This window comes from Manacus candei, unplaced genomic scaffold, assembly GCF_025592945.1.
Source record: "Manacus candei isolate 608988 ecotype Guabito, Panama unplaced genomic scaffold, ASM2559294v1 h1tg000056l, whole genome shotgun sequence".
Lineage (NCBI taxonomy): Eukaryota > Metazoa > Chordata > Aves > Passeriformes > Pipridae > Manacus > Manacus candei.
This window is the reverse complement of record NW_026138104.1, coordinates 9,575,397-9,598,376: the sequence shown is the minus strand read 5'-3', so window position 1 is coordinate 9,598,376 and position 22,980 is coordinate 9,575,397. Positions and strand designations below refer to the sequence as shown.

Sequence of the window (22,980 nt, the reverse complement as noted above, 5' to 3'; positions counted from 1 at the left end):
CTGCAGTAATCATTTGTTCACATTCTAGGATGCATTCAAAGAGCAGCTTGGAGCATTTCTGTTGCTGCTTATCCTCTGACTGGGTTGTTGTTAATGCAACACTCACTCAATGAAGTATTTGGGATGAGGTCCAAAAAAGCACTTAGGTGCCTAAATCCAAGACAGCGATTCACAGCTGCCTAAGGACTTAGGTTCCCCCTTTCGTATGCCCCTTCCCTGTATCTCCCGGGCTTCTGCAATGGGTTGACTCCGGGTGCTGCCATCTTGACTGAGCTTGGCCACCAGAGCCTGCCTCCTGTGTCTTGGCCGTCCAGCCCTGGAGATGAGGTAGCTGTGTTTGGGATCACTCAGATGCTCTGTGGTTGTGCCCTAAGCTCTGCATTCAGCAACCACAGCTGCTCTTGCTCAGACTGTGGCTGATGCTGGTCCTCCCCCTTGGTATAGCCACCATGGAGGAGGGTGGTGCTGACTGACTCTTCACAGCTAGAGAGTCATGAAGAGCACGGCACAAAGGTGACTTCATGCTGATGAGGGAAGAGGCTGCCACTAGCCTGGCTTGAGTATGTTTTCCCCCATGTAGCACTCTCCTTCTGCTCCCTAGCAGGGGTCCAGAATAGAAGTGATTGACATATCCTTCACAGCAGATGGATGATCTCTCTTCCACTGCCCTTGCTACTGATGGCCTGACAAGGAATGCTGAATTGAGGTCTGGCATCTCCTGCATGTGTGGAAGCTGGATGGGTCATGGCATGCCATGCTTAAATCCACTCATACTCCCACCTGTCAATAAATCTTTGCAAGAAAAACTTAAAGGCGTTCCTAACAAGGTATAAAATTCCTCCAATAACTTCTACTGTATTGCAGACCATATCTGTCCATGTGCCTCTTTCCTCAAGATAGAGCTCAAAAATGTAACTTCTGTAACTATTTTTAGTTACAGAAATCTAGTGATCAAACTCCAGTGACTTACAGGGAGTGAGAGAGAGCATAGTTGCTCTTCTACTGCAGCTTATTCACCCTGCTCCTGAAAAAGCAATTACTTCCAAGGAAGCGCATGCAGCCTGACCATGTTTGGGTGCTCTGACAGACATCTTTTCAACCACGTCCACGTGTCTTGCCATGAGACCATTAAGCTTTGCCAGGTCTCTCCTCTCATCTGATAAAGCGGTTAGGGCTCCGTGTGACAGACACTTGCAGTTTTCAAATACATGTCTCAGGTAGGGCTCTACATGCACAAGCTGTTTTCCTCATTAAGCCCTTCAGTTACTGCAGTTTACCTAATTCCAAGCTGGACTGTAAAAGGCTTGATCGATGTAACACATTCACTCCTGATGATGTCAGGGAGTCACTATACCCACCTAACAGATGAGCTGAGTTGACAGTCAGAAAATTTAGGATGAGGAGCACGGTTTATCATGTTAAACCAGATGCCATCAGCACTCTTCAGTTCTGCAAAAATGCTCTAGTTCTTCATAAAGCTATTACTGAGACATGTAAGGAAAACATGAGATCTGAACCACTTCCTGCTCCAGCCTTCTGCCGTTGGCGCCTCTTCCCACAATCAGGAGCAGAGCCCAATGTGGAGGCATGTTTCTGAAATGATTTCAAAGATGAGGTTTGATGTCTTTTCTGCCTACATGTGTCCTCAGCAGGAAAACTGCAGAACAGCAGAAGAGGGAAGATGAGGACTACTGTGGAACAGAAAGTGAATCTCCTGTAGATCTGTCCACGCACGTGTGTCTGGCTGGACCCCATCCTCCAGCCAGGCTGTGATCCATATCTCAAAGGGACCATGATTCCTTCTCAAATTATTGCTGCTGGTAGAGCAGCAGAGCTGGCAAGTGAGTTTTCAGGAATGTCTTTATCCTTCATGATCCATATGAAATAGGTCCAAGTAGTAATATTCTTGGAGAGCCAGAATCATAGCTTTTGCAAAGGTTGGGAGCAGCAAAGCACACTATTAATAAAACAGTCACAGTGCTCTTGGTTTTATTCTTTTTATCAGATAATTATAAGCAGAAGCTTTCTTTTGTCTGGTCAAAGTTTCTGCTGCTTCAAACTTAGAGCTGTCAGAGACAGCTGAGCAAGAGGGCTACATTCAATGGACAGCAGTATCTGATCCAGCAAGTGCCATCAGTCTGCTTTGGTAAGGTCAGTGGAAGAGTGAAGAGGAGAGTGTCTGAGAACCTACTCTCCCATCCTCTGTGAACACTGTTGCAGTTCAGAGTAGCCCAACAATGGTGTCTTGGCTTAGAGAAAATAAAAGGATTTTTTTGGGGCTATGTACAAGCATATCCATCACTGTATACAATGGTAAAAGCTAGAGTCGCATTAATGGTCATATTCTACTAATACTGACTTATTTTAAGGGGTACCATCAACAGGGAGAAATAAAGGACATACTCTCAAAATAGTGGGAACCAGATACAAAAAATAAGCTGCTCGTAAGTATCTTTTTTTATGCTCAGCCAAATGCTGTGAAAAAAAAGTGCCTTCTGGCACCATGAACCTGCTTAGGAGGGGAGATTTTGTTCCGATAGTCAATAATTTTCCGTGCACATTTTCAACAGGTAAGTCTCAACAGATACCATTAAGAATCAAAGCCTTGGTGCTCCAGAGGGCAAAGCACCCACCATCTCACCTCATTTGCAATTTAACAGGTTTATCATTTACACTAAGGTGTCTCTTTTAAAGGAAATCCCAGTGGAATTAACCAATACTAAATTTCGGGTGCAGGAGGAAAATGTGCAGCAGAGCATATTTATGATAGAGACAGATATTTATGCTTGTGCCTGGCTATGCTGCAGTGGATATTGCTGGAAAGGGCAGCTTTTCTGCAAAGTTCTGTTAGATCCCCTCAGCAGGAAACAATTATCCGTAATACCAATTTCCCGCAGAATTTTGCAAATGCTTCCCTACAGGGATTTCACCTTTCATTGTTTCCCCTGCACAGCACAGAAAATCTGACTGCAGTGATACAAAATCAGATCTGAGTCATATTTTTTTTCCGCCTCTGGCAGCTGAAGGGAATAATATCATTTTTGACTAGAAGGAGATGGGCAAACAGGGTAAGGGCTGGTGACCTGAATCCCAAGAGGATCTCCAGAGGTCCCTCCCCACTGCATCCATTTTGTGGTGTGATGCTCAAAAGGAGAGGGGTAGAGGACGCAGTGGTAGGGTCCCTGCTTTGGGGGCACTCATGCCTTGGCAGCAGCAGGAGTCCAAACCTAGGCATGCCAGGGCCCCAAAACATTCGTGGAAAGGAGCGTTGTTGTAACCTGTGCCTGCCCAGAGGAGTCCCTTGCAACACCTGCCATTACCCCAGGTGTTCTCTGAAGACCATGAAATCCCCATGGCAGTGCCCCTGACTTCTCTTTCAGCTGCAGTGTTGTGATGCTATGAAAAGGATTACAGCCATGGCAACCAGAAGTCACATTTTCAGCAGTTTTCTTCATTTTTCCTCTTTGTCCCTGACCCCTCTTCCAAAGCAAGGTATCTCACTGCACAGCTTCCTGACAGTGTGGGCACAGCCCTGCCTGTGCAAGCAGTCCTAGGCCAAACCCACGGCTCATAGAGGGTTTTGCCTTCTTCTCCCATGTTGGAAACAAACTCTGAGCTCAGCATGGGGTGCTCAGACTCCAAACTGGGCAGGATGTGCCCAGGGAAAGATGATGTGTGGGATTCACTGGGGGGAGAGGGGGGCAAACAGAGCAGGAATCTCTCCTCAAGCAGTTCAGCATATTCAGAACTACTATATAGGAAGATTTCCTTGCATAATCCACTTTGTTCCACCTCTACAGATATTTTCAGAGGATGAAAAAAAAACAAGGACTTTGGCTATGTGGTTAAGAATGCAGGCAGGATGAGCCTGGCATCACAAGACAGTCCATTTTGTTGTCCCCAGAACTGGAAGCCCAGCAGCAGTGGGGCCTGGCCCACTGACTGACAGGTACAAGTAACTAGTTAGATGTTTTAGCTGCACTTCCCAACGAGAGGAGGCTTGTGAGGTTGTGCTGTCTCTCCATCTGCACTGGGCAGCATGTGGCTCTGATGGCCACTGTCACCCAGTCCTGATGGGGGAGGTGTTTCAAGGCCATGAAATCCCCATGGGTTTGGGACATGTGACGAGTTGGGTCTGTCCCCAGCACCATCTGCCCTTTGCCCAGGTGAGTCCTGGCTGCTGGGAGGGCAGTGGGGCACACAAGGCAGTGCTGAGGCAGCTCAAAGGGCCAGACCCTGCCGGGACCTCACAGGCCCCATAAGCCATTCCATCACTATTTGTCCCCATGCATCTCCATCTGTTTATTAACTCCATCCCAGATGACCTGACATTCAGGTAAACAAAATTTGATTTTCTGGCTGAGGGAGCCCTCAGATCTTTACTGTTTCCAAAGAGATTTCATCAAGGAAAGCTCATTGCCCTCTGAAGCCTGATCTGCAATGCCAGCAGCAGAAAGCACTGAGCGTGCCCAGCTGCTGGGTAGAGGAAACTCAGACCTTTGCGAAGCTCTGGCTGAGAAACAGGAAGGAGAAGGAGCACAGGAGCATCCCTGGACTCAACACTCATCCGGGCGTCTGATCTGGAGTGTCCCATAAAGGCCCTTGTGTGGTCCAGGGTGCAGCTCCCCCCCCCGCATAGCAGGCATGGGGGGATGCTCACCCCTCTCCAAAATGCAGGTTGCACTAGAGTGATGTTGGTGTTGAGGTCCTGGGGCCACTAAGGTGAAATGATTCAGTAAGGCATGCAGGAAAGGCAGGAGGTACCCAGCTTTTGGGGGTACAAAAGAGATGGACAAGCGAGATGAAAAAACCCCAAATATAAAGAACACCATTTGATATTTTTTGAATTGTTATGCACTTGGTACCAGAGCTGGACAAAAGACATTCAAATTTCTTAAGGTATTTTGTTTTTGAAAGATTGCAGACTTAATTTACAACTTTTTTAAATACACTGCAGAACACTTGTTCAAAAGCAACATTTTCCTGCAACAATCGGCTTTAAAAAAACAGTGACAAAATTTTAGTTTTGGGAAGAACATTTCTAAATCTCAAAAGTCTGAGTAGCTCTGCTCCCCACTGCAGATGCTTTCAGACTTGCTGAAAGCATGTGCATGTGTATATGGAACTGTGATTTGCTCTTCTTTGAGATGTCTTTGTTGTTGGCCTTGAAGCTGCAGAAGAGTTGCCTTGCTTCCAAGCAGAAGTGAATTCAAAGTATGCTGCTATTGTCCAGGAAGTGTGAGTACTACTCAACTGCTGTGGAGGTACACAAACTCACAGCACAGAAATTTAAAGCTATGGAGGAATTCTGCAGGGCTGTTAATATCATTTAATATTCTTTCCTGATCATTCATTTGTATTCATGGTCTTTTTACTTGATAGAATTCTCTAGCAGTCTTTAATAAAAAAAATTCCTTTCCCACTTGAGATCTCAGATGAACAGGGTAAAAGTGTAATTTGCGTGATAGTCAAGGTCTCCTTCAAAGAAAGGGTAGGATCTGGATAAATTAGCCATAACTTGGCAAGAGTGGGAATATCCATCAAAAGTTTTTCCTCTTAATTCCAGAGTCCAGGTGAACCCAAAGTGTTAGTTTTGTAGAAGCCAGGAGAGGTATAGTCAAAGGGAAGTTTGTTGCTGTGAGCTCTGTGCACCAGAAACCCTTGCTAAAGCAGGCAGGGGAAAAATGAGAATAAACACAGTATCTCTCCCAGGCAGGAGGTGAAGTGATGCAGGAGGTGTAGTTGAGGAGGAGGGTGGGGCAGATCGTGATATTTGCAAACAGGTTTGATAGCCACTGAGGGAGGGGGCACATGGAGCTATGTCTGCCTGGGAGAGGGGGAGAAGCCAGTGGGCTTCCCTGGGAGCTGGTGAGCCTCTGCAGGCTGCAGCTCTCCAAGAGAAGAGGCACCATCTTGCTCTTTCCTTCACTCTGCTGAAGTCTGGGAAGGGGTTGGTGGCACATTTATAGAGAATTTCTATTTTTCAGTCTCAGAGTTTAGTTGTTATTTTAATTTGAACATTTTTCATTCGGTTGTAGCATATCTGTGATGTCCCATGACATGCCGCAGCATTTGCAAAAATCAACAACAACCCGAGTCCTTTGTTGACTTGGAGCACTCCTGGTTATTTCTGAGTGCCATGGGAGAAGCAGGGATCCTAGCCTTCCTCCACAGCATGTCCTTAAGGAGGATGTAATTACTGAATTGGGTTTTCTGCTGGGCACGCTCTGACTGACAGACTGGGCCAACCCACACTTCTCTCCTTCATTATAGTGGAAGCTTATCTGCCGGCAGTGCCAATAAAAATAAATCATCTGGTTGCCTTATGCTCTGTGTAGATGAAAACAGAGTCATCAATGGTCTTGTGTACTTCTACGCTAAGTTAACGCCCACTGCATTCTTTTTTTAAAATCAAATTTCAGGATTTTGAAGAGGCTACTGTGTACTCAAGAGGAAGGGAGGGCCAAGGCTCAGTGTGTGCAAATGATGAGGTTACAATACAATCTTTGTTTGTTTATATAATGGTTTTTCAAATTACGTTTGCGTGTATGAGTATAATGTTCTCATTGACTAGCGCAATGCACAATAGACCACCCACAATTTGGGAGGGTGCTACGAGTTTGTCCCTCTATGAGCAGGCACCATTTAGTTTTTCATCCCCATTCTGTCAGTATATCTTCAGCCTGGGCTTACTCATTCCTGCTAGATGAGTTGGAATCAGAAGTGGATCACATAATTTTCTGTGCTGGCCTCACATACAGTTAAAAGATGATTTCAAATTGAAAATCCTGAAAACCTGTAGAGTTGAGATCTGCACCACTGATCCAAAATTCAGCTTCGGCATTGCCCACTCATTCAGTGTGGGAGTAAATCAAAATTTATTCCTCTGAAGTCAGAGATTTACATAACTTTCAAGCAGGAATAAGTGAACATACCTCATCTGTCAAGGGGGAACCACCTAGCAGGTTAATTTTTTACAGTATACTGGGGTCTCAGCTGCTTTGCAGTAGTTTTTTCATCGTCCCTATTACCAGTCCCACTACAGTCATAAAAAAGTAAGTGTAAGCAGCCAAATACAATGCAGTTTGTGGAGGAATCACTCCCTCTCAGGTTGCATTGAGATAAAATTACATAACTCAAAGCCACCAAAGGCACAACCCCTGGTTGCATTTCCATCTGGAACATACGTTCTTCCCCCTTCCCCCAGCACTTGTAGAGGAGATGCTTGGACAGGTTGTTATTTATGTCAGCACGAACTGGTGGTACCAGGCATGTCTCTGCAGTGGTGAAGGAAAGTATTAGCACCAGCATCGTTGTGCAGCATGTGTATGTGATGAGATAATAGACATCTGGCACTGAGTGGCTACTGGAGCTCTGTAAATCCCTTGGTGTGTAGTTTTGTGCAGAAAGCTACCTCCAGCACAGTATATGACTGTATAGTCTGGAAGAATAAACTGAAGATTTTTTGGTCCTTACAAAGCACTGAGCTGTGTAACACTGCTTTTAGATCCCCAGCTTAGCACTTGTGCCCAGATACCCTCAAGGATGCTGTTGCCTGAAGAGGGAGACAGGGAACTCTCAGGTGTCTGTGGACTTGCTTTGAAATCCCTAAGATTTGCTTTGCTTTGCTTTGTCATATCCCAATATTTTAGCTGGACCAAGAAGCTCAGCATCTGCCCTTGTGCTGTATGTCTCCCACCCAAGACCCTGCACATGATGTGTGCTGCCTGCACAAGTCTTCCTGCAGGAGAGCCCACAACCACACCCCAGACATCACCACCCCGTCTCACATCGCTGCCAGCAACCCACTGTCCAGGATGCTGGATGTGCTCACTGCTTTCTGGGCCTGACCAGATGTGAATGCCACATCTCCCACTTCTGGGACAGGAGAGATGAGTGTTCAGGTCCTGTTCCAGGTGCAGGCTGTGCATTGCGTCCAACTTCTGTTTAGGATAAGCCCCCTAAAACCCTGCATTATTAACTCAAGGTTAACATATAGTTATTCCAAATCAATAAGATTAAAAATTCCTTTAATATTCACCACCACTGATAAGCCCAGGAGTAGGCGAATCCTCTGCAGGACATAGAACATGTTCGATTCTGTGATGGGTCATTGCCAGCTCAAAATCCCTTGGGATGGGTGTGGGACCAAATTCAACTCTGTTGCACTGCCATACAGCTAAACTGACTTCAGTTTGCATCCCCATGGATTTATCTGGTAAATTGGTGGGATATTTGATCTCTAGTACCAAGAATAGGAATGAAGTGTCTGATTCCAGTGCATGATATTCTGCAAATATCTATTGGAGTAGCCAGGTCTGAGTAAAAAAAAGAAATCAAATAGAGGGATGTGGAAAAATCTCTTTATGCCTATAAAAGGATCACTTCAAAACCACAGGATTTTGTATAGGAACCTTTTTCCTTAAATAGTAGAAACAGTCACAGGGTGCATTCCATCAGCGTAAAAAATGGGGGTTAGAGGAGAGCCACTGTGTGCAGCGGCAGCTTCCTCTCCTTCCTTCTCTTCCTTTCCTCCCCCTGCCACATGTGTAACATGTCTTAGCTACAGAAACTGTGCTTGTAGAAAACATATCAACAGTATAATTGCAATATATATATATATTTATACACATAGGTATAATCAAAGCCATACACATATATATGTATGTGCTGTGTAGTTAAAGAGGAACTGCATGGTGGGATTCTTCTGCATTCTTCAGGAAACACCCTTCTGTTGCATTTTCCCACCTAGGTGAACAAAACTTGGCAGTGAATTTTGTTGGGTGTCTAAAATACCAGAGCAGGCTCCTACTGCAGGCTCACATGTGCAGCCTCCTACTGCCACCGCTGGCCAGAGGTAGGGGAATAAAACCCAGAGCTCTTCCGCAGTGGGCCAAATCCTGCCACAGAAAACCAGCTGACATCATGGGGATTAGATGAGTGGCTAATGGAGACAGCAGGATTTGTGTCAATCTTTTACTTTGGATGCAAAGCCGAGTCCCCTGGTGGTCAGTGTGGGGTGGCTGGGGCTGCAGAGGGACCAGGTCTCCTCGAGGGTGAGCAGCCTTGGAGGGTGGCACTGGGCTTTGGGGTGCCCTGTATGTGTTGCCATGGGAAGGAGCAGGAATGTGGGAATGACTCTCCCAGGGCATGGGACACAGGTGCATCTTGGGACAAAGGTCCTGTCACTGTACTTTCCAGCTCAGGGATCCCAGGCCAGCAGAGAACAGGAAGGGAGAGATTTCTGTGAATTGCAGGTTCATTGGCCCTTTTGAACAGGTTTGTCTAAGGGAGGGTTGGGGAAAGGAGTCAGAAGGTTTCCATCTTCAAACTGTAGCTAGGCTAAGTCGAGACTGACACCTTTCCTGGGGGCTGTTTAGAAACCAGGGTGGTGTTTTTAGTACTTTATAAGAAGAGTCTTGTGTTCACATTACTGTGATGAAAATGTCATGCAAACAGACCCCAGGGACTCTGGCTGGCTCCAGTCCATCCTTCCACCACATGCCTAGGTCAGTCCTTACAGATGTCTGGATAACCTGTTCTTAAAAATCCTTAATAACAGAACCTCCACAGTCTCCCGAGACAAAGTATGTCAGTGTTTTACTACACTTACTATTAGGAACATTTCTTAAATCTGTCTTAAATTTTTCTAAACTCCCTCCCAGCCAGACCCAGTACAGACTCTTACTGAAAATTTAACATGTGGCTGATATCTACGGCAGAGACAGAGGACAGTTTATTCATTTTCTTGTTGCTCAGCTTGTGAGCTTATGTGCTTGAAAGCAATTTTTTCTCCCTTTAGACATCTCTCTTTTAAAGAAACTCATTTTCTTTAGCCTACCTTCCCACTCATACCTGTATAAACCTCTCTTGAGGAATAACATCTCCATCCATAAAAAAATCTTTAGGTGCAGTGTCACACTAGAAAGAGGAGCTGAACTGAGGGAAGGGAGATGTCTTACTGCATTTCTATTTATGTACTCCAAAATGGTGTTTGGGTTTTTTTGTTTGCAACAGTATGACATTATAGGTACTCAGGTAGCCCATGACCCATCACAATCTGCAGGCCCTTGGAGCCAACCAGCAGCCCAGGGCAGTCAGCCCCAGCCTGGCTCAGGGACACGGGGGAGAGGTGTGAATTCATCCCTCCCAAACTGCATCTTTGGGATTTTCAATCCTTACCTCCATTTTGTCATTCCTGCAGCCTACAGCCAGCATAAGACCTGCCATAGTTGAAACAAGCTCATTGTTTCATTTTCCCCTTGCCCAAGCTGTCACTGAAGATGTTGGTTACTTCTGTTGTTAGTTCTGGGATGAAGGGAGACCCCCAGGGTCCATTCTAGGCACTTCCTTAAGTCAAACTAGGAAGTACTGATACCTTTCACATACGACTTTGAAATGGCTTTGCCCTTCCCATAACAGTTTCACTGCAACCCCACTTCTGCTGCTTGTTTGGGAAAGGGCTGACACTGCCGGAGTTGGTGGAAACCAGGTGGAAAGGATTCTAGGGTGAGAGTGCACCCACTCACTCCTGCTCCATGTACTGGTCTAGAAAAAAACTCCTGAACATTTTTTAATGTGACCTGGCAGGAGACCAGGGTAAATGGCATGTTCTTTTTCCAGTGCTTTGGCCCAAAATGTGTGTTTCAGAGGCTTAAAAGAACAGTCAGTCAATTAAATGTGATAAACGAGGCCATTTGTCACCAGCATTTTCATTTTTCTTTTAAAGTATAAAATGAGATAATGAGCAGGGCTTGAAGAAATCCTTTGTGGTGTTGGAAGCCAAGGTCACATGATATACAGAACGGATTTTCTGCCTCTCCCATCATGAGAATGCGATCTGACAATACTCCCCCTCATGACACAGAAATCAGAGACAATGTTAAGGGGGGGGGGGAGAAAAATCACTAATGCTTGAAAAAACAGTGACACGTTGCAATGAAGATGGGAAAAGAAATGCACTTAGTTAAGGGCAAATCTACCCCCACTGCAAACTTCCTGTTGTAGGTGCTGGTCAATAGGAACAGTAGCACAGAGACAGCTCCATAGTACCTTTATCTTATAACAAAGCCTAAAGCCTTATCACCCTGGTTTCTAAACAGTCCCCAGGAAAGGTGTCAGTCTTGACTTAGCCTAGCTACAGTTTGAAGATGGAAACCTGACTCCTTTCCCCAACCCTCCCTCAGAGTTACCAACACATCACCTATTCAGAAAGAAGACAGCGGAGTATGTATCTGGTTCACCCCTTGTCCCAGTATGGGGAAAGGGACACAACTACAATGGGCTGTGTGAGCTGTGGGGTCCTGCACAGTATGGCAGTCCTGAGGCTTTGAGGCTATTCCTCCTGGAATGTCCACAGGTACTTCCAGCATACTGGGACAGGTACTGTCTCACAGGTACTGAGACACCCCGTTCAGTGACAGCCACGTAAGCAATGCTGTTCAGGTATATAGCCCATAAGAGCTGTGGCACTTATGGTGGTGTGGTGTCTGCATTAGTGCAGGTTAGTATTCATGGCTGGAGGCTAGAGCTGGATATGGACCCAGAGCTGGAGTTTTTCCAGCTCTTTTTTGAAAAATAGCACCTTTTTTCTGGCAGATTCCCAGAATGTTTCCTTCTGCATACAGTCCTTTTCTATCATGTGTATCTAGGAATTGGGAAACATTTACTCCAACGTGTGAACCCTCTCTGCACCTATGGGACACGAACATATTGATGGCATTTTGCACTGGCATCTGTGCCACCAGGCCAGTGTTACTTCTACAACCTTTTCCCATCTCCCCTCTGCATCTACACACTTGTGCTACCACAGTAAAAAATTATTCTTTTTTGGTTTTGGGGAGGTTTTGAACTTGTTTTCTCAATCAGTCATCAGTTTATCCTGAATACATTGAGGCATGCCAGTAAATATGGTTGTGCACAAACAGGAACAGATATTTAAGGAGATGAGAACCACTGACAGTTGGTCTCTACAACCTATGTTTTATTTATGTCTGTACTGTGCTGTCTTGGCAGCATTTCATTTAGTCCTGGGATGAAAACCCTGTCTTTTTGCAAACATGGACAGCCTCACACATGCCTCTGACATTAAATAAGTGATACAAACACTGCAAGGAAACATATATTTTAAGACAACTACCCAGATGCACCAGCAACAGGAAGTGTTGAAGTAACTTGAAAGACTAAGAACTAAAATCTTATTAAAGAAAATGCAGGACAGGAGGTACCAGTCAGGTACCAAGGGAATAAATGCCAAGCATGCAGTTGAGCCAATGACTCAGCACCATGTTAACTTCAAGTCTGTGAGTCTTCAGCTGATGGTGAATTTTGTGCCTGGCCTTCAGTGGGGCTCTGTGCAGAGGAGTGCCCTCCTCAGCACCTCAGCGACTCAACAGCAGTAGCCTACAGCCACCTTCACCTATGTGAATGTTTCCAATACTTGTAGTGGCTGCCACAGTTGGACTCAATGATCTTTGGGGGGCCCTTCCAACTCAGGATATTCTAGGATTCTATGATTCACATTAGTGAGTCTGTGCCTGAGGGATTTTTCAGATGAGGTATCAAACAACATGACTAGATCCTCTGCTGTATTAAACTGCTGGTAAGAGCAGTCTGTCTGTTCCTACCCCAGCTGGAAGCAGGCTCAGCTTCAGTTCATGAGTTGCCCTGGTTGTGGCTTGCTGAAAGGGTAGGATAATCCTGCTGAAGCCCTTGGTGGGCTGCCCGTTTCCTCTCCTTCCAACTCGCTTGCTTCCAAAACAAATTCCTATTGCAAAGACTCAGGTCCTTTCAGCTCTGCATTCCTGCCTGTAACACGATCCCTTTGAAAAGGAGATGAACTGGTACAACTCAGTGAACTTGAAAAGAAAAAGATCCCAAATAATTGTTGGAAATGATTGGAAACAAATATCTCATAAAACAACATATTTCCAAGTGTTTCTGAAGCAGTTAGCTGTGCAATGGTCTATTTTCAAAAGCATGGAGACTTACCACAGGCAGGTAATGGAAGTATGGGAGTCGATGCAAACACTATTCCCTTTCTCATGCTCAAAGCCCGTGGGATGGGTGCCTGAAACAAGATGTTGTGTGAAGGTGCTGCTAGGATTCATTTCACCAATAAACTGGGACCCACCCCAGCAGCCTCTAGCTATTGCCCAAGGAATGAATGCTGGATCATTTCTGAAGAAGAAACTTGCTGGCATTCACTTTGTTTGGGTTAAGAGAGAAGGACATGGAGAAGGAGGGGGAGGGTCTGACTCCCTCAAGTTCAAATTTACAGCTTCAAGCAGGCAGTTCCTTTGCGAACACTTTCCATTGTTTTCGTCCTCCTGTTATCTCTACAGAAGGTTGAGCATCTTTAAAACTGCATTAGCCTCCCTTAGGGAGGCTTGTTTTCAGATCCCTTCTCAACCTGATTTGAAGCAGGGACATCAAAGGCAAGGCAAATCTGGTCTCCTGTTAAGTTGGATCCATTTGGAGCTGGTCTGGGCAGTTCGAGCTTGCCATGATGTTCACAGTCTTTCGAAATATTTACTTATCTGACTGACAAGAGAGCTATTTCATAAGTTATGATGTCTCCAGTTTTGTGTAAACAATTTACAGTGCTGTGATTGATGCTGAATGCTGTTTGGAGAGAGGCAAGGCTGACTGTATATACTAGGCTTTGATTTGGAGAGTTCAGGCCCAGGACTGGACAGTATTCTACCTAATAAATAACAACAGTGCTGTTTCAGTGCTCACAAAGCCACACAAACATGGCTGAATTAAAGCAATGCTTCTTTGAGCAGACCTTTTGGCTATGCAAACATCTGAGACCCCTGCAGAGGTGCCTGGTACAGTGGTCGCAGTTCCCGATTCTGCTTTTGACCCATGCTCAGGCTGCCCACGACTCTCCAGCACTTACTGGGCAGAAGGAAACAGCTGGTTTTGTGGGTAGGACAGCCAGCACAAATGTGGAGCATCGCACTTCAAGCTCCCTCTCCAAATCTAGAAGGATGGATATTGGGAAGTGAGTATCACCATGTCAAGGAGGCAGCTCCAGTCCTTACAAAAGTACAGTGAAAGGAGTGGGCTTGCTTCTTCTGGCACAGCTTCAGGTCATGGTACATGAGTGGTTTCCTCAGTCTTGCATTTTTCAGTGCCTTACTGCAGGTCTCCAGGGGCTTCCATAAGGAGATGGGACTTCTGCTGCAGTGCTTTGAGTCACACCACCGAAGTCCCTCTTCTGGGTGAATACTTTCCATTACAACTGTGTATGATCATGAGAGAAGCCTAATCTATGGCAAAAGAAGTATTCCCATCTCCAGTGGCATGACACAGGAGTATGATTGCTGTGGCTTATAGGTGCCTGCAGCCCAGCTGATGAAAAATAGCTGTAGACAAGCATAAGCCTGCATGAGATGCCAAAGCAGAAAAGAGAGGGTATAGACTAGTGTCAACTGAGAGGAAGTCAGAGTTTTTCATTCAGATCAAATTGCAAACAAGTTGTTTCAGTTCTGAACCATCAAAACGTTTTGCTTCTGGAATTAAGTGAACTGGACATGTCTGAAACAACAGTTGTAGGACTATGTAGTTCCCTCAAATTTTCTGCAATCTGACTTTCTGACCTGATTGTGAACAAAGGTATGACTTCCAGAAGTTCCCATGAAACGGAAATGCCGGGACCAGTTGCTATGCAAGGCAGAAGTTTGGAAGGAGAGGATGAAAGACCCCTTTCTTGCTACTAAGTAGCTGTTCAGATTGACTGGTACAGACAAGAAATTAAAAAAACCCCTCACTTTATTCTGGAAATTCTCTTTCAGATACATTCACTCCAGATGCTGCAAATAAAGAATGGGAGGAAATTAAAAGGAGGGAATTGACCCTAACACTGACACAAGATGTGAGCTGGATAAAGGCTTTATATACCCATGCAGAGAAAAATGTGCTTCCTCTGAACAGAGCAAAGTAATGAAGCATTGATTTGAAATTATTGAACCGTGATACTTCATCCATGTTTCTGATGGTGGCCTTGTCTAATGGAGAGAAAAGTACAAGGAGGTCTTTCCAGTTCAGACTGGAAAAAGGAAAATTGTGTCTGAGGCAAACATTCCACATATTGCATTCACTGTGGGAGGAAAGTAATACTCAGTGTCCTCCTGATGTTCAAAACTGTTTCTGCAATCACCTTCAGCCACCAGAAAAGGCTGATTATCTCCCAGTTTCACCAGTACCATTCACTCTCAAAAGGCTGTATCTTTTCATTTAGTCTGTTGAAATCTGCACTCAGAACAAGAAAGGTCTGAAGCAAAATGCAGCCTGCCTCTTCCTCGCAAGGGACCAGCCGAAGAGTGATGCACTTAGCAAAGCAAGCGCAGATTTAGGGGGCACCTAAGGGACTGATGGCATTGCCCTTGGTCTCCTTGGAGACATGCCTTGATGTAATTAATAATAAAAAATGGGGGCAAGAATAAAAATGATTCAGAGAAGCTTTGGTACTTCTCCCCAGTTTAGCTCCTGTGACTAAACCCACACAGAGCCTAAAATGAGGAGATGAGCCTATTATAGCTAAATAGCAGCATAATGAATTATCTTCTTTGCACTTATTTTGCTAGTGAGTAATCCAGTTTCTACCCAAACCCATGTTGGCTATGAAGATTTTGCCAGTAAAGATTAATCAAGATGCTGGAAGAATGTGGAATTAGAAATGCAGAAGAAGGACCGTAGCTCTCCACCATTTGCTCTTAAACATTGATAATCTAGGGCAAACTTTCTAACAGATAATACAAGCAACACTTTGGTGAAAGTCCACCTTTAGCTAAAACTAAATACAAAAAAATGGTCTGCTTAGTGAAGAGTTTGAATCCTCTCTTTTATGTACAATATAAAAATATATTTATTTTGGGTGATGAGTCCTTCTTAGATTTGCAGACTGCAATTGAATAGTGTAGAGGATGTTGTGTGTTTTATGTGTCTTAAGGGTCTTTTGCTCAGAAAATTCCCAGAACTGCAGGCTATGAAGTTATAATTTAAATGATATTGAAAGGTATCAGCAGCCTCGGCTTTCCCTCACTTCCCCAGCTCTTGCAAGCCACAGAGGGTTGGCATCACTGCGTTTCCAGCCTCAGCTGTTGTGTGTGGGTACCAGTAGGAAGAGATGGCTCTCAGAGCACCTGAAAAGGAGTATCTGTGTCTGAAAGAAGCCTATTCCTGAAAGTTAAAGGGTTGTTGAATTCACGGGACAGAAACAATATGACTGCTGAAACTCTGCCCTATGACTCTGGGAGCTGCTGGCATGATTTGAGGGCTGGGTTCCTCAGTCCTGTGGAGCAGGCAATGGCTTTCTGATCTGTAGCCCTGACAGAAGGAGATGCTGGCCCACAGCACAGTGAGCAGGCAGAACAGCAGTACAAATAAATTTTTAGAAAAGCATTTGGGGTCAATCTTGTAGAGCAATTTCTAAAGAGCTCAAGGGATGTTATTGTTTAAATAAATATTTAAGGGAGATTCTTCTCAGTTTAAACACAGTGAGCTGTAGCATGTGCAAAGCAGCAGTGTTTGATTACACATATGCAAGAGGCCAAAACAATCCATTACAAGCGAAGGTGTCAGAGGAGGAGGATACAATTTCCTTTGATTCTCTTTCTCTGAGACAGGTTCTTGACAGCACCATTTCTGCCTAGTGCCCAGGTGCAGCAGGGATGCAAACCCTGGCAGTCCCAGCACTGGTGTGCTGTGTAAGTAAGCCATTCTGCATTTTGTCTGATGAGATGGCTGGGGATGGAAGTGCAGGTTTAGCTCCGCAGGTTGCTGCAACCCAACATGCAGCAGTAGGACTGTGTGCCTAAGGAGAAGGGGAAAAAGGTGGGTATGGCTGGTCATGCATGACCTTTCACATGTCTTTGATGGACATACAATCACAGCCTTGGTGCTAGAGGGCTGCTCATTACAACAGAGGTTCACTTTAAAATCCTGCTTGATTTGGTTGAGGCTCGCGGATGGCAACTCAGATGAGTTTATTGTGTGTGGTGGCTACAGACGTGGAGTCGCCTTGTGCCATGAGTTTGGTACAGCCAAAGCTTAGCACCATGCACTGTCAGAGGTGGGATACAAGGAGGTGCTTCTTGCCCTTCAGGTAGACAATGCCAAGGGTGTGAACAGCCATCCAGTAGTAGCAGAAGAGAAAACAAAAGAAATTCACTGCTGAGGGGCAAGACATCTAAGCAAAAGTGAAAGCATGCTCAAAGGCCCCAAGCAGCTAAAAACCCTCAGTTAGCTTGAGGTTATTAGGAATCACTGTATGTCATAAGTCTCTTACATAGACTTGAATGACGGGATTCACAACAGTGTTATAAATGAATTGATTAAAAGGGACTTAGGGCAATTCACAACACTTGTGTCAGTGTGGCAAACCTGAGGGGTTTCCCAAATAGTTTTCAGCAGTGTAAAAGGCTGAAATGTTCATCCTCCTCACCCTGTGCTAGCCTTTTTTTCTTTTGTGAAAAAGGTAAGGCCTTTGCCTTATCAGAAGTGAGTTTTTCTTCCCTGATGTGATTGCATATTCAATCACCTTCTGTATTTGAGTTGAAAAACAACAGAGCACCAAAAAAATCACATTTTCCAAAGTGTCCCTGAAATTGAAGGATTCTGTAAAGGTCATGCAACCCAGGTGATGTGTATGTCGTGGATGCATCTGAAGATATGGCAGATGCCCTGTGTGAAGTAGGACCATCCAGGGTGCAGATGAGGAGGATGTAGCTCTTTCAGATCTGTGTGAGAAACTTTATGCACAGACCTGTCTGCTTCATTCATCTCATCAAAGTTGTAACAGCAACATCCTCCTGGATTTATTAGTTTTGTGATTACTTCCACAATGACATCCCCCATAAGCATCTCTGGTCCTTTGACTGTCAGTCTCCACTCCACCCATCCACATTCCTCCAGCATCAAAGGTTATGGGTATCCATTTTCTTCCATGACACTTGGAGTAGAAGCCCGTAAGAATCCACCACTCCTTTTCATTTTCTGTTTCAGTTCTCCTGCAAATCCCTGCTTAAAACTCCTGTTTGTGACATCCTTGACAAAGGCAAGGCTGCTGGTGTGAAGCAAGTACTGCCTAACATGCTGGCCAGCACTGTCTCACAGCTTTTTAGAACTCCTTCCTCTCCCAGTAGCTGTCTGTAGGCAGCTCTGGTCTTCTCACATTGTCAGCTCCTGTTCTTCTGGTCTTTGTTCTTACACAGTCTTGCAGAGCTGAGTCCTGGTGTGTGCATGGGGCTCCAGGATAATGAAACTTAACTGCCTGTCTCTGTGGAAGGAGAGGCGTTCAGGATGCTCCACAGTCTATAGTCATACAAGAAGTGAAGGAAATCACCTTTCTTTGACACTTCAGCAGCAGCGGAAACAAGCAGACTGCAGATCCCTACCTTCCGATGTGGAAATCACGTCAAGAGGCACAATGAACACTGAGATTTCACCATCTGTCCCCAAATGTTGCATATGCATTGCATATAAAAATAGGCTATAAGAGTACAGTTATGACTGAAAAATGCATGAGGGAAGAGATGCCAGATTTAGGCCTCCTTTGTGGTATCTGTTATGATATGCTTATTACATGATCACACAGTGTTTTGTCAGAGGTCTCAACTTTATCCCATGGTACAGCATGGACTGTCTTCACTGGCAATGTTATTTAGAATTATTTTTTTTCCTTAGAGTTCAGTGTGGTCCTTGGCTTTATTTTCTTCCCAAGTCCTCCTCTTAGTAAGAATTACTGATTTTCCCAACATTTGGGAATTACAATGACACATCTCCCTATAATATCTGGATGCTCTGGTACCTCCATTAAGGGTGTGGTGGTTCTTTAGCCGCTTGAACAAAATGGAAACAGAGACAGGCATGTAAGCAAATATCTTGGTTGCACCAAGCATCAGTTTATCAGGGCTCTGCCTTGGTCACTCATCCCAGCTGTCCCCCACCACAGTGCTGGGCCTTCCCTGCAGCAAGACCCATGCCCACATCCACCCTTGCAGGCTTCATGGGTCCTACAGGCCAGTGCTTCAAGGTCATGAACTGAGACCGAGGGATGACCAACAGACATAGCTGGGGCTGTGCAAAAGTGCTCAGCATCAGGCACACTGAACTTGCTCGAGGCAGAGCTTCCATCAGCTCCAATCATGGAAGTGGACATTTGGTAGCAGGGTCTTACGGCACTTGCAGATGCGTGGGCACACCGTGTAGCTACTGACTGCAAACTGGGGAAAGCCTCAGCAAGACCTGGCACAGAGGACCCTGCAGGGAGAGCAGGACTGAAGCCAATTCTGAGAGGTAACACTCATAGTCCGAAAAAGGGACCATGGATAGAGCAGCTCAGGTTTCATGTTGAGCTCTGGCAGTGTCCAGACTCTCCCTATGGCTCACATCTTGACAACACACCTTCCTGCCCTGCTCCCAAGTCCCCTGACTCCTCACTTGTACTATGTGAAGTACCATCCCAATCCCATGTGACCCCATCCCGGTCCCATGCAATCCTTCAGCTTTAGCAACCCAGTACCAGATGTTTGCTTAGCTCAGTGTCCCCAGAGTCCCTGTCTGCCTCCTGACTGTGCCAGGAAAGAATCAGAGTGTATTGTTCCCTGCCTGCCTTTGCATTGACCAACACCTGTGCCCTGAGCAGCATTACATGGACAGCCCATTTTCATCCTGCTTCTAGAGCTGGGGATAGTTCTCAGACTGCAGAGAGGGGACACAGGTAGCCTGATCCCTGCAGATCTGTGGGGAAGCAGCAGGATCAGCAGAAACTTGGTAGCACTGACTGCTTGCACAGGAGCACTGGGGTCAGCACTGGGCTGAGCTTGCTCATGTGAGAAGGAATCTCAGTGGATTTTGACTACTCAGCCCTAGCACGTCCCTAATAAGTTGCTATTTTTTCCCTTCAAAGGCTATCACTAAGCCAAATTGGAGGAGATTTGCAAAGTTAAAAAAAAAATCACATTCCTAAGACAGAGCTGCCAAATTTCAGATCTTAGCTCCGAAGCACAGAGGAATAAAAACTATCCAAGGAAAGAATCACCAAGTTCCCCCCTCCCGTTTCTTCCTTTCATTTTTTTCAAGTTGGACAATTCCTTTTTCCCTGTGCTCATTCTTGGAATGGACAAAATTGGTTGGACAGTTTTGGCTGAAATTTTCCAGAAAAGAACTTAGCCCAAGGCAGACAATCAAGTTGGAAGAACTCAGCCTAAACTGTTCAAGTCTGACAAAGTTATAAGCAGCAGCAAAGGCGGTCTTATAGCAGGACAGATGTGAGTAACCTTTATCACAGGAGCCGCGTGCGATCCCACTGCTGACGCATTCGGAGTTATAATAGCTGATGATGCTGTTCCATTCAGGTGCATCTGATCACGATTCAGATATGTCACCAGTAAAAAACTGTTAACTCAGTCATCCCACTGAGTCTTCCCACACCCCTTCCTACTCAAGCAGCTCTTCCCAACTAACAACCGATCCTTCGAAAAACCACAGTTCCCTTGCCTCCAGTATTTGCGAGCAGGATATGTCAGCTTCAGCTTCTTGGATAGAGGCAGCTGATGCTAAAATGAGATTGCTCTCTGAACTAATGTATTCAAAATTAATAAAAGAAATAAAGCAACACACTCCTCTGGCATGTTCCCATGCATATTTTCCATAAAAGTTAGTTTTTCCACAAGAACAAGTTGTGAGTTTGTAGGGGTTTTGCACTGAATCTTGATATGGAGCTTAGAATTCTTGGCACTGCTTGGGACGTTAAAATGACATCAGCTCCACTTTCTATGTTGGAATTTTATAGTTCCTGCCTGACCGCATTTCTTTGTTCTGCACATATTCTCTCTCCTCCGAGCTGCCTCTCTGCCACAGCGTGCTCTTACATGAGTGTTGGGAAAAGCAGAGTGTTTGTATTCCTTATAACCCTGCTTGTCCCTCCCTGTGCCGGGCACCCAAGTGATAAAGCTGCATTTCTCCCTTCAGGACAAAGCAGCACTGTTGGCTCAAGGGACGAGGGCACCTTTGCCAGCCGGAAGGCTTCCCCTCAGTGTGGCAGCTCTGTGCTGTGAGGGACCTGGTGTGCTAAGCAGAGTCCTCTTTTCTCTGGCTGAGCAGAGGAGTGGAGTGCCTGCTGCCAGGGTGACATGGCTGTGGGACAGCAGGGGCTAGGTGGGAGGACAGTGATTGCAGACAGGACAATGTGAAACCATCCTGTCTCACTCAAGGAAGGGTAAAGGGAGCTGAAAGTAGGGGAAGAGGAAAGGGAGCATCTCTGGGTGGGAAACAAGGCTTTCTCTAGCCCTGGAAAGGTAGCACCTGGAGCAGTGTTTGTTCAGTGCCTCAGTTCTCCTCCTGCCACTGTGCCCACACTGCCCCATGCCTTGGGGCAAGGAGGGGCAGCATTTTTTTAAATCAAGCAAAAGTCTGAGTAATGGTGTTTCCATATTACCCAGCAGCTCGACCTGCTGTGTTTGAACACCATGGTGCAGGAGGACTGATTTGATACTTGGGATCCCCTGTGAGTCACAGCACAGGGCTGGGAGAGTTAACAGACTCTGGCACTGGGAGTACAGTTCCACAGGCATTAGCACAGACATCACACTTGTTTCCTGGATTTCAAATAAAATAAGGATTCAAGGAAAAGATGATGCTTTTCTACATCCCCTATGACTTGGAAAGCAATAAGAACAAATAAAGGCAGTTAATTATCTGGCACACCGCATCCAAACATTTCTGAAAGCACGGTTCTGCTGTTACTGTACGAGTCACGCTGGAGCAGCATTAGCATACACTCTGTAAACAGACTCAGTGCCATCCTCCAGCACAGCCTCAGCCTCCCAAAAGGGATTAGAGCAGCTGGACAAAGCGAGGAGGGACTATACCTGGCAGTTAACAAAATGCCAGTTTTGCTTTAGTCTGGTTTGATTGCAATAGCACCTGGATTTGCTATTTCCTATGTTGCCTACATGCTCAGCCTCTCTAATGTGTGAGGAAAAATCACTGCTCTTTGCTTCTCTGTGCAAGATTTATCATTTCATCACTTCACTGTTATGTGGAAATAGCCAGACCAAAAGAATAGTTAAAGGTTATGAAGCCATTTGCCAAACACTTCTTGCTTTATAACAGCAACATTTTTACAATTGCATTTGCAACAGCATTTTTGCAATCACATTTATAAGCTCCTTTACAAGCACATGCAACCATATACAGAATGAAGAAAATCTTTACCTTGCTTGCCCAGAGGAGAGAGCCTGGTTTCCTTTCATGGATCAGAAGTAGGGTGAAAAACAAACCCGAAAAAGACCCTTGAACAGACTCATCTGCTGAGAGTTGTTTAAATCCCAAGCCTGCTCCTGCTAGCAGCTCTAAGTTTGTGCTCTGAATAGAGGCTGTGTTATTTTAACCACAGGATTTCTAGTCATGGGGGAGGAGAGATGGATTAGGTACGTTTGCAATCTAATGCTTCACATTTACCTCAACAGAAATGAACCACTTTTAGCCTGATGTAAATAAGTACTGCTAAGATATAAATTTCAAGAGCCCACTAACCAATTATGCTTAAACTAACATGCTAAATAACTGTGGAAAATTCCAGAGGAATAAGATAACATACTTTTGTGTTCTTTCCTAAATAAAAGGCATGTGTGGAATTTCATGCTAGATACTGTGACAACTGAGGGGCAGCAGATGAACTGCACAAACTAACCTATGCAAGGTGCTATACCTCATAAAACAGTATTCCTAACACCTGTTAGCCTGGATTTCATCAGGCATCCCAGCAATATGGGTTTCCATGGCTTGTAAAAAGTACAAATATGAAGGATTTGAATCTAATATTTCAAAAGAGTAAATAAAGCCCTCTAAGTTAATAATCCAAGACTTTAAAAGGTCACGGGGTCTGTAGTTCTGTGGGAGCACAAACTTTAGTCCACTGAACAAGTGCCACCTCCAACAGTGATGTAAGCTGGATACCCTCCCTGC

The 22,980-nt window shown here is 45.2% G+C and overlaps 1 protein-coding gene across 2 annotated transcripts in view; it reads right to left on the bottom strand.

Annotated features, from left to right (window-relative positions):
- JCAD (junctional cadherin 5 associated) overlaps nt 1-22,414 on the bottom strand; it is a 60,049-nt gene extending 37,635 nt beyond the window's left edge. For both annotated transcript variants that reach the window (XM_051802297.1, XM_051802299.1), the window contains exon 1: nt 22,228-22,414. The gene's annotated coding sequence lies outside the window, so the exon portion shown is untranslated. The remainder of the gene's footprint in view (nt 1-22,227) is intronic.
- Between the last annotated feature and the right edge of the window lie 566 nt (nt 22,415-22,980).